Below are 11,840 nucleotides of genomic sequence, written 5' to 3'. Positions count from 1 at the left end.
TGCTGGAGAAGACGAAATAACAGTCGATTTAGGTCAAATATGGAGGAGATATCATGCTTGAAAAGCTTGCCGCCCTTTATTCACAATGCCTCACGACTTCAAGTATACCAGAGAGCTGGAAGAACGCCAGCATTATACTAATTCATAATACGAGATACTTTAAAGAATTGAAGAATTATAGACCCATTAGCTTGCTTTCAATATTGCAGAATCAAGGCAACGCTTGACTTCAGTCAAGTAAGAGATCAGGCTGGCTTCAGGAAGGAATATTCTACAATGGATCATGTCCATGTAATCTGCGGAGTACAATGAACCTCTCTATATGACTTTCATAGATTATGAAAAGGCATTTGATTGAGTAGAGATACCAGCAGTCATAAGAGGCATAGCGTAATCAAGGAGTCCAGGAGGCATACGTGAATATCTTGGCAAGATCTGCAAAGATTCCAACCCGCCGTGGTTGCTTAGTGGCTATGGTGTTGGGCTGCTGAGCACGAGGTCGCGGGATTGAATCGCGGCCACGGCGGCCGCATTTCGGTGGCGTCAAAATGCGAAATCACCCGTGTTTTAGGTGCACGTTAAAGAATCCCAGGTGATGCAAATTTTCGGAGTCCCCCACTACGGCGTGCCTCTTGATCTGATCGTTGTTTTGGCACATAAAACCTCATAATATAGTTTATTTTATTTTTACAAAGATTACACTGCTACCTTGGTTCTCCGCAAGAAAAGTAGAAAGTTACCTATCAAGAAAGGGGTCAGGCAAAGAGACACAATCTCTTCAATGATATCCACAACACGCTTCTAAGAAGTATTGAAGCTCTTAGACTGAGAAGACTTACGAGTGAGGATCAAAGGCGAATATCTCAGCAACGTCTGGTTTCCAGATGACATTGTCCTATTCAGCAGCAATGGGCACGAATTACAACGAATGATTGAGGACCTTAACCGAGAAAGTGTAAGAGTAAGGTTGAAGATTAATATGCAGAAGACAAAGATAATCTTCAATAGCATGGCAAGGAAACAAGAATTCAGCATCGCCAGTCAGCCTCTAGAGTTTGTAAAGGAGTACGTTTATCTAGGTCAATTACTCACAGGGGACCCTGATCATGAGAAAGAAATTCACAGAAGAGTAAAATTGGGTTGGAGAGCATACGGCAGGCATTGCCAAATCCTGACTGGGAGCTGTCATTGAAAAGAAAAGTGTACAATCATTGCATTCTACCGGAGCTAACATATGGGGCAGAAACTTGGAGGTTAACAAAAAAGCTCGAGAACAAGTTAAGGAGCGCACAAAGAGCGATGGAACGAAAAATCTTAGGACTAACGTTAAGAGACAGGAAGAGAACGGTGTGGATCCGAGAGCAAACGGATATAGCCGATATTCTAATTGACGTTAAGAGAAAATAATGGGGGGCTGGGCAGGCCACGTAATGCGTAGGATGGATAACGGGTGGACCTTTAGAGTTACAGAATGGAGATCAAGAGAAGGGAAGTAAGTGCAGTCGATGACAGCAGAAAACTAGGTGGGTTGATGAATTTAGGACATTTGCAGGCGCAAGGTGGAATCCGCTAGCGCAAGACAGGGGTAAAGGGAGATCGCAGGGAGAGGCCTTCGTCCTGCAGTGGACATAAATATAGGCTGATGATGATGAAAGATTTACTACATCACGTGGTGTGAAGTAGGTATCTTGCTACATTTTACCCTGTATTCATGCTTTGCGCACTGCATTGCATCAAGAGCTACAATGTACAGTGTGTGTAAAACATAAAGATGCATAGTCCGATTTATTTTTCAGTTTCACTTTCTCAGTTCCACGCATTAGCGAAGAGATCCACTAATGCGTGACATTATACGTAGAACTGGCAATTATTTTACGTGATACTACACAAGCATTTGGCGATATTTTACTAGGGTAAGGGGGGCACGACGTCAGTTGCAATTCACTTTTAAATGACGCAGGGTCATCTTCAAACAACGTTTATACTGGTGGATAGAGTGATACAGAGAGTCATCTTGTAGTTGTGTAACGAATACTTTATTTATAGGAATTTGTGGTAGAACGGGATTGTTTTATATCCTGTAACAGAACTTTGTATACTTGTATCTTGTGTAGTAAACCAGGATGTTATTGCTGCCTGAACCGCAGCATTACTGACGACATGTTTTCCTGCAAACAACGATTGAAGTTCTTGAGAAACCCTTCAGGGCAGCGTTTTATTGACGTTGGTGTGGTTCATACAGAGGGAACATCGTTGCTTCATCAATGGAGGCATACTACCATGATATCGGCCTACAAACATATTTTTAAATTGACGAATATTTGTTACAGGCGGTATCCAATTGATTGGCTTATGCAAAGTGCGCTTTCAGACCAATTAGGTAAGGCTCCATCATTGTCACACTAGACTACATTACTAAAAGGTCCTTCACAACTTTAAAAAGCATCTGTGCATTACTCTATCCAACAGCAAACTTTTTTCTGATGTATGTGCCCCATTGAATAATAATTTGTAACTGCAGACACCCCTCGTGTTACTACAAATGCTGTCACAAACATTTGTAGGAATGCCTAATAAAAGTCTTCATTTGACCTTCTCAAGATGTCCGTTAGCAAACTTTTAGCGTAATGCTAGCAGTGCTTACTGAAATACCTCTAGATGTAAACGAAAAATGATGTCTTGATCAAGATAGCTACTAGAGTTTTGAATTATCCGTTCGAGACATCATTTAGACATTTATTAGCTGATTCTCTGTTTATTCGGACCCAGAGTTTGACTCATAGTGCATCCAATACTTTGTTTGGTATGCACAAATTTTAAAGCCGCAGGTTTGTAGAGAAGTTACATGGGGTGGAACTGTTATTACACGTGTAGAATATTTTAAAACTATGACATAAAAGGAGAGGTTGGCGCTGGATACTGCACAGCTGCTGACATTGAAAAAGATCAGGTAGGCTGGATCTGGCAGGCCACCACAATGGAGTACGTGAAACGTCTTGCACGTGCTGAAGACGGTGTATGGGCACAAGAGTAAAGAAATGGCATAACCAAATACGTAAGCTACACGTAAGCCTGAGCTTTCATGCCTAGGATATATTACTGCAAGTTGTGGTCTTGCGGTATAATTTTGCAAACAGGTTCGCTCCCTATTCATAGTGAACCCGTTTGTTGTGCAGACGGTGCTTGGGCACTAGGGAAAAGAAATGACCCTCGTCTAATAGGTCTCGTAAATTTGGTGATTCCCAAGAATGGCCTGCGACCGCTCAAGTCCTCCGCACTCGTAGGTTGCTGGGGCTCCGGGGCAAGAGCTTGCTTTGGAGACGAGCGCGTTCAGCCGTGGTCAAAGGGGCTGTGTATTCCTTTGTCTTGTTACGCGAATCTCTCCGCGCCATTACCGGGTAGTACGTGCCGAATGCAAGGGGGTCATAGCCGGGCAAGCGTGAAATTTCTGAAGCAACTTGCACACTCCTGATGAGCAACAGTATGAGTTTGATCAATCAAACCTCATATGGTACGGTGAGCTTTCTCAAAGGCTACCGTTCCTGCTCGGATGAACACACGCAGTACCAAGCTACGATTCTTCGAACTCCACGCGCGAGGCTAAACTTCGCTCTCTGATGGCGACACGCGTGTCGTGGCAATGATGCGTGACTGAGTAACGGCTTCGTTCCTCTACATAACAATACCAAAGTAAAACAGGCGACACCTCTCCATATTAGAAATCTTACATGCTTATCTTACGATACAGCTAGTGGCGGTCCTACAGTGTATTCTTGCAATCATGCTTACTTGCAATCATTCGCAGCCACCACCTTTGACCATGGCGAACCCATCACGAGTAGGGACTCGTGATGGGTTCACCATGGTCAAAGGTGGTGGCTGCGAATCGACATCCGTCTGTCTTACTGCCCGAGTCTCTTTGCGTGATTTCTGTCTCCAGCATTTCGAGCACGGGTGCTCCACAACCGAGCACGTGTGAAACTTCATCGAAAAATTGCATATTTGTTGGCGTTATAACTCCCGATGAGCACTGGTGTGGGTTTGATGGATTATACAGATGTGTGCTGTTCACAGGTGTACGCTGTTTCCTAAACAAGCGAAATAACCGTACTGAGCAGATTCCAGGAACACACACGTACATGCACACATCTGGCAGTATAAATGTTTTCACATATCTACGCACACATATGACCACCACGTTCACCATCCGCTGTCGCCTTGCCCTGGAACAACGACTTCGCAAAACAAGATCCTAAGAGCAGGGAACGTGTGCAGCGGTAAAACGAAGTCATACAAATATACTCGACCGTTGGTCCACGATAAGTTCTAGAAGTGATTGCTGCATTTTTCGCACGATGAAGGCCGGCACTATTTTTATTTAGGCAGCCTCGTATGTCACATGGCAACCTGCGCGATATATATAAAAAAAGATGCTATTCATTATATGCACCCACTGTGGTGCCTCCGTGGCTACGGTGTTGTGCTGCTGAATGGATTGGATTACTGGACGAGGCAGATGGGGGCAAAATAAAAATAAAAGGCCAGTGTACCCGGATTTCGATGCACGTTAAAGGACACTTGGTAGTCAAAAATAAAGAGCTCTATGCTACACGGTGTCATTCATAGCCTACTGTGCAATATCGGGATTTTACACCCCCAGTTTATTACATTATAGTATGCCCAGGCGAAATATATCATGATACAATTTCAATTGCCAGTATGACTGTCTGGCTAACGTGTTCTAGGGTTACGACATGGACTTGCAAGCCTAGCGTTACTTATCTTTTCCAGCTCCTCTTGTATTGATGCTCAGGCATTGTGTAACCAGAATGAGCGTTTCTTCTACCAATGAATTAGTATCATTCATACGGTCAGCATCATCCGCGAATGCCGCCCGACATGAGATAAAATATCTGTAACTACTCAGTGCTCCGTACATCAATTACTTTCTGAACTACCACAGATGCTATGGCGCATGAACAAAAACAACACCGAGCAAGACGTTAGAAGAAAATCGACCACAGGTCAGCGTCCGGTCGTAGAACACGGCCAAGTGCTCGAGTAAGATTCATTTTGTAGGGGCGAAAAAAATCTATTTCGGAAGAAGGTGCGACAAGAATAGGGAGATACCATCAATAAAATCTCCATTGCCTTTTTTAACCCCATTCTACATTTATTCCCTGAATGTCAGAACTCCCTTTAGGCTTCGAAAATCTTCATCTCCTCTTTTTTCTCAGAAGAGTCAAAGCACGGGCCACCTTGATCTCACGTTTGGAACTGTCCATTGACAATCGTTTGATTCTGCTGCATTCCCTTTCATACGTTCCGTATTATTCTTTTCTCTGCTTGAGAGTCGCTGACACTATGGGCGATATGGCAGTGCGATGTCCAGTAGCCCTTCCGCCGCCACACCCGCAAAAGTGCTTTGCTCTCTGATCCCCGCGAAACTGTGACCTCAAATATATCTTTGCCGGCAATGACGACTATATGCTGCAGTATACTGAGAGCGCTGCGTGGAAATTTTTGCTGCCTGTCGGCTCCCCGCTCAGCCGTACCGTGCACCGAGTCGAGCACAAACGACATTGACTAAAATGTCTTAAGCGAGTTTTGAGAGTGAGAGAGAGAGAGCCTGTGATCGATTTGTCGCTTCCCTTGCTGGTCCGCTGCCCTGCTCGTTTGCCCTGAAGTGTTCCTGAAGCAGCAAAATAAAATGGTGCTCACAAAACGCACAGAGTAACCGAACTGGCAGCTCGCTCAGCTGTGCTTGTGTATATATAGTGGAGTGAAGAGCTACATTGAAAATAGTTGCATGGTAAGAGAAAGCCACAAATAAAGAAAGGCAAAGGCCTTTGCAGCGACTACAGTTTTCACCGGGGTTCGCCTTTCACCAAAAAGACACGCGGCGTGCATTTTCGAAGGCACATGGGCAAGTCAGGGTTTACGACCATTTCCAATTATCCGCATGGAAGCAAATCTAGCTCTCTCTCTCTCCCTCTACAAAAGGGTGTATGCTTTGCTTTATTGTTCATCGTGTTTATATCTACGTTATCCCTTCCCTTTCCAAGGTCTGGTTTCTAGCCAACTGCGTACCCGCAGTTGTCTTTATGTGCGTTCTCCTGCTTACAGCCGATGATATCTGAGATCAATATCACCCGAAAAAAATTATGGCAAGCAAGCGAGTATTGCTGTTCTTGCTGCCATGTTTGCCTGGGCGGAACGCGAAGGTGAAGTGAAACAAACAGCCATTGACGTGGAGCGCCCCGAGCAAGCAGCCCGACATGTATACAACCATTTGGCCGAAGCCAGGGGAAGCAGTTATCGAACTGCGAATCGAAGCGTTCTAATGAAAAGGCAACCTGAAAGGAAATATTGAACCTTCAATCATGTTTTACGTTGTTTGTGTTCCTACAGCACAAAATGTGGGGAGACGTGGGGTTGGAGATTCGCTTGCGAATCGAACTCCGAGTCAGCGATTATTGGCTCGTGCCTGCCATTTCGAATATTGTTTTCGTAGCATTGCGATGTGTATTTGTATGTTATTGGGAATATAAGACTTGTCCAGGAGCGTGTCTCTGAAATATACATTTTGGAGCACAGAAACAAGATTGATGCAGGATGCAGCCTAAAGAATGCTACGCATATACATATAAGGCTCCTTGTTTACCCCAATATATCTTTATTTTTCTGACCTATTTCGTTAGCCTTTCCTGTTCTTGCGCCAAAGCATATGATATCCGAGTAGTTCGTACACAATTTATTTTTACGGACGCGCATATCGTGTCTTTAAGTGCACTGCTACACACATTCAGCTGTTCATCGGATAAAGAAATTATGCGATGTTGCAGGTGGCAGTGAGACTACTGGCAAGAGTACGATGGTCCACTGCACTCCTGGCCACACGCAATTGTATTCGCGGTATAGCAAGAAGCTCCATGAAAAGGTTCATAGTTTAGGGTAGAATTTAAGTAGCCATATTCATTCTGCAGCGCAATGGCCTAATGTCTGGGTCCTCAAGTCAGGCTGAATTATCATACACTCTCAGAAATCAGATTCAGAGACCGGATAGTGATACCTACTGTGGTCGTCATTAAGCGCTTCGTCGTGCGTGCTCCTGATAGCACCTTCTTATTTTTTCTTTATCTTCTTTCTCATCTTTTCTACCTTTTTTTGTCCACTAGTAGAGACCATCTCTCGTTAATTTTCCTGCATTTAGCTACATCTGTACCCTGTCCAGAGTCCGGTAATTTCGTATAAAATAAATTTTATCAATGCTAATCGATATGTGCAAAAAGTAGTAGCAACTAACAACACAATGCCTGATTTATTATCACCATAACATATATCTGCTTAAACGAAGCTCTCTGCTGAGCTTTCAGCGAGATATTTAAAGTTAAGACAGATTCTGAGACACGATTTGGGAACATCAGCATGCGCCACACTCAGCGAGCCAAACATGAAACGCACTTACTCTGTGGGACTCGCTCGCAGCCAAGTGTCGGCTGCTGCCTATACGAAGTTCCTCTTCCTCTGGAAGTCCACCTGCAAAGTGGAAGAGACCGATCTCGTCTGGACCAAGCTCATTTATAAATAGTCTAGCCCTCATTTAGAAAACAACGCTATGGTAATCACTATGAGTGTACCAAGTTACCAATCAAATAGCGAGAGAAAGGCAAATGTTTCGCAAATGTTTTGCGGTGTCTGACTCGCTTATCTTATTCTTTCTCTTCTTGTTCGGGGCCCGTAGCCATCTGGAAGACAAGCGCACGAGCGTCGTGGGCTTTCATGATAATTTATTGCAGAACACTTAACGAGCAAGCGAGTAAATTCCTTCTTTCTGTTTGCCAAGGAATGTGTAGTCGAACATTGCCGCCCTAACCCATGCTACCCAGTGCAAGAAACGTCATACGAATAAAAGTGAAGTCAAACGACCCAAACTAACGCTTTCCCAATCCCGCTTGCGGCTAGGGGAACTACACCCTTGGGTTTTGCACCAAAGTCCATTTCGTTTATCTATCTTTGATGCTATAGTTAGTGCGCTTGTCTCTGTCTAACCTAAGCCCTCTTCAAGGCAAAATAAAACAGGCTAGAAAAACATTTGGGTTTGTTCCATTACAAGAAAAAAAGAAAGATGCGCCACAAGGCTACATTTTCTAATTTATTTGAGTATCACCGCATGCGAGAAATCACACATTTTTCTTCATTTATCATATTATATAATAACCAAATGAAATGTAGTCATCACCAGCAGTCAGTGACAAATTTGCCTCTATTTATGTTCATTTCAATAAATAAAGTGGCGGGGGAGGTGGGGGAGAAGGAAGAGGATGAGGCGTGATAGGTGTTGATCTGACCAAACTATGCGCAAGCAATTGGTCTCGGTAAAATAAGTGCACTTAAACACAAGGGCCCTCGTTAATCAAACTCTTTTACTATAACAGCCCTTCCTGAACGGCCGGTGTTCGGTTAACCTCCATTGAGTGTAACAATTGACATGATAACTGGGCGATCAAAATTTTGTGATTGTGGACGTAAGCAAAATTTTGTGATTGTGGACATTATGGAGAGTGGTGCAACCCAAAGGTAAAAAGAAGAAACACAAAACGTGGCATCCACTGAAGCATGGAAGTATTGCACTCTCGTCGTCTTGAAGATGTTGCTGACATCAATAAAGTCAGCATAACGATGTGCGGCTCCACGAATTGGCCGCGAGTTCGCGAAGTCTGCAAGGAGACTCTGTGCCTTGCTTAGCTTTTAGGCCTGCCTTATGACTCAACTGAAACCCGTTATGCGTGTTCTGAAAGCCATGTTGATCTGCGTGACATCCAATAAAGTTTGAAGTTTATTGGACAACAAGAAAGATAGCAAAATACGTTGTTGCAAGGAACTTGATATAAAGGCAGACGATGCCTGATTAAGTTTCAAGCCCCGTTGTAACAATGTGACAACACTCAGAGGGCGGCACAAAAAAGGAGGAAATATTAGCCGTAAACAACTTGGTGCCAGGGCACTTGCATTCGAAAATCAATTTCCTACAGAGAGAATTGGAGCGAGATGACAATGGAGATTGAATGAAAGGGTAGTGCGGCCAATGAATCCAGAAAGAGAAAACAATAAAACATACGACACGCAGTGCATAATAAAGCTCAGTGCTAGAAAAAAACTTAGCGTAGCACTGGAGGTGCAATGCTAAATTAGACAGCGGAACTGATGGGCACCTAGCTAGTCCTGGCTGTTGGGCTAGGCTAAGCACTACCAAGTCATCCCCTAAATTTTCCTGACTTTATTGATTATTGATCAATTATCTATTAGCTATTGATTGGCTATCGCAAAGGTATTGGCTACGTATTTCGGCAAGGCTAAGTACTACCAAGTCATCCCCAGCATTTCCGGAATTTATTGATTATTTATTGACTAGCTTTTGATTGGTTATCGATTGGCTATCGATGACTGACTAAGCTTAAGTAGTCCCAACCATGCTTAGCTAGACTTAGCCAGGATCAGCTTCGCTAGTGCACAGGTGTACGAGTCATTGCGCTTGGACCCTTTTTGCACTACCACCAGGATCGGCCCACATTTTTTGTGGACGACTAACGGAATAACGGCCGGCTTAAACAGCTCCGCTGTTAAAAGGCAAATATGGATTAAGATGATTATTAAAGAATGAACTGATGTGTTTTTCTGAATCAGTGACATAATAGTCGGGTGGTGATTAAGAATGTCTGGATTTTGGTAATTTAGCATTTCAGTACCATAATTCGTAGCGTATGGAGATATCATTGCGATGACATAACGACATGTCACAATATCACTGTATGGGTGGAGGGACCCTAGTTAGGCAAAGATAACTCCCTTTATCTCTTTATCTCAGGCAATGCATGTCTATGTAAGTCAAAATGATTAAAAATGTTTCTGTAGTTTCAAAAAAACCAAGCGACACACCCAGCTACAAAAGCACTTATTCGTCTGTTGAGTCCATTGCACTCTGTTCCAACAGTTTCTCGGACTTCAATGACAATCACAGGCACCGTTAAGAAATGAACAATGTCACATTTTAAATATTTTACCAATGCAAGAGTCAATCATTAGCATTGTGGAAGACAGTGCCGCATAAACGCGGTGACACAACGTACAGACACAAACATGGCGCAATGCAGTGTAGATATACGAAATGACCCAGCTTACTGGTCTTCTGAACGTTATCAGTTTGTACTGCTCCTTAATACCGTTGCAACGCTAAAATAGAGAATTTACTTGTGAATATTCCTACCAGGCTATCCTCCTTTCTATTGAACCCTAATGTGACCGCCCGACAGAATAAAGTCACAATTATGTACAGACACGATGGCCCTAGTCATCTACAAGTTGATGAATAGTTCCATCGGAATGCACATAGTCGCATGTTCCTGGCATGCACGTATACGTTTACACAGCAGGCTATAAATGTCCAGCTCGGCGACATTTCGTAAGATACGTTTTAAGAGGAAGGTTTATCTTCGAGGCTCCTATCTCAATACATTGAAGCGGAGAAATCGTTTTTCTCTCCAACCACTGTGCTGAATTTGATTATTTTGTTTCACATAAAAGGAAAACTTAAAATTTAGTGACTGTAGGAACGTTTTATTTATTGAGGCTGACCATTTCTTAATTGTTAAAAATCGTGAACTTTCAAAATACGAAACAATAAGATGTGGAACTCGAACTATAGCAACCAAACATTATGTCACTTTTCTGTAAATTGCAGATTATAATACATCTCAAGCGGACAAAATTGGCGTGTTGTGCAGCGTTACAAAGTATACCAATAACATTTGAGTAGAACTGTTGAAGGAAACTTATATTGTAACATAGTCATGCACCATATAAATTAACATATCAAATTTGTCCACTTTAGACACTCTAACGAATACAGTTGACAAAACTGCGATATCTGTTTTGACTGCCGATTTAACGCTTTGCAAACTCTCCGGTTTTATTTGTTTTCGAACTTTACAATTTTCGGCAGTGTTGCTTAAAACATTGCAGGTAATAAATAAAAAGAGGAGAGAGCATATAGAAAGAAAATGTGGTTGATCCCTCTTATATAGGAATCGGTATAGAACACGAAAGTGAAACGTGTCTTCACAGAAGTAGTGTAATGTTTATTGCACATTGATATATAATGTCTATTGGTGTGTTGTGGCTAAAGCGCCCTTAGGCGTTGATGCACCCACGCTGACGCCTGGTGGCACGTCTCCTCCATCACGACTACCAACGTCGATGACCATGAGCAACCGTCGTGCATATGGAAGCTGCACTACGCTGCACACGCTAGCACAACGCGAAAGACGAAGCACGTAACTGACACACTAATACAACGCGCAAGACAAAGCACGTAACTGAATCGTCACCGAGTCAAATCAGCGCGTACAGCGCGTCGTAATTGCAGCCTCCGCGATCAACTTCAGAAACATTTTCAGAGCTAATTGCGGAGGCCACGCTCCGCTGTGCTGAGTACGGTGAACGCCACCTAGGTGGCGTTGGTAGTGCTTCTTGATGCCAGCGTCCCTTCGAATGCTGGCATCGAGGCGTCGTAGTGCTGAGACCACCGAAGCGTTCACTGTCGGTGCGCGTTAGTGTCATAATGCAGTACTTCTCTTTTCTGCTCGTAGGCGGCGGCACCGCCCCGAGCAAGAGCGCGGGTACACGGAGGAGTGTTAGATCATAGCCTCCTCTATACTTTTTATGCCCGCGCGTTGGCGCGGAATACACAGGCGGCGTCCGTCACTCATAGTTCCGGTGCTTGCCGCTAGAAGCCGCCCCGATCCCACAATAACTAAAGCCCCTCAATGAAAAAAAGTAGC

General features: G+C 43.6%; 1 long non-coding RNA gene across 1 annotated transcript in view; it reads right to left on the bottom strand.

The window, feature by feature from the left end:
• Positions 1-7,467: 7,467 nt before the first annotated feature.
• Positions 7,468-11,840, bottom strand: part of LOC125946245 (uncharacterized) — a 172,737-nt gene continuing 168,364 nt past the window's right edge. The window contains exon 3 of the long non-coding RNA XR_007467490.1: positions 7,468-7,539. This is a non-coding gene — a long non-coding RNA (uncharacterized LOC125946245). The remainder of the gene's footprint in view (positions 7,540-11,840) is intronic.

Source organism: Dermacentor silvarum, chromosome 6 (assembly GCF_013339745.2).
Source record: "Dermacentor silvarum isolate Dsil-2018 chromosome 6, BIME_Dsil_1.4, whole genome shotgun sequence".
Lineage (NCBI taxonomy): Eukaryota > Metazoa > Arthropoda > Arachnida > Ixodida > Ixodidae > Dermacentor > Dermacentor silvarum.
The sequence above is the reverse complement of the archived record's forward strand: the minus strand, read 5'-3'. Positions and strand labels throughout refer to the sequence as shown.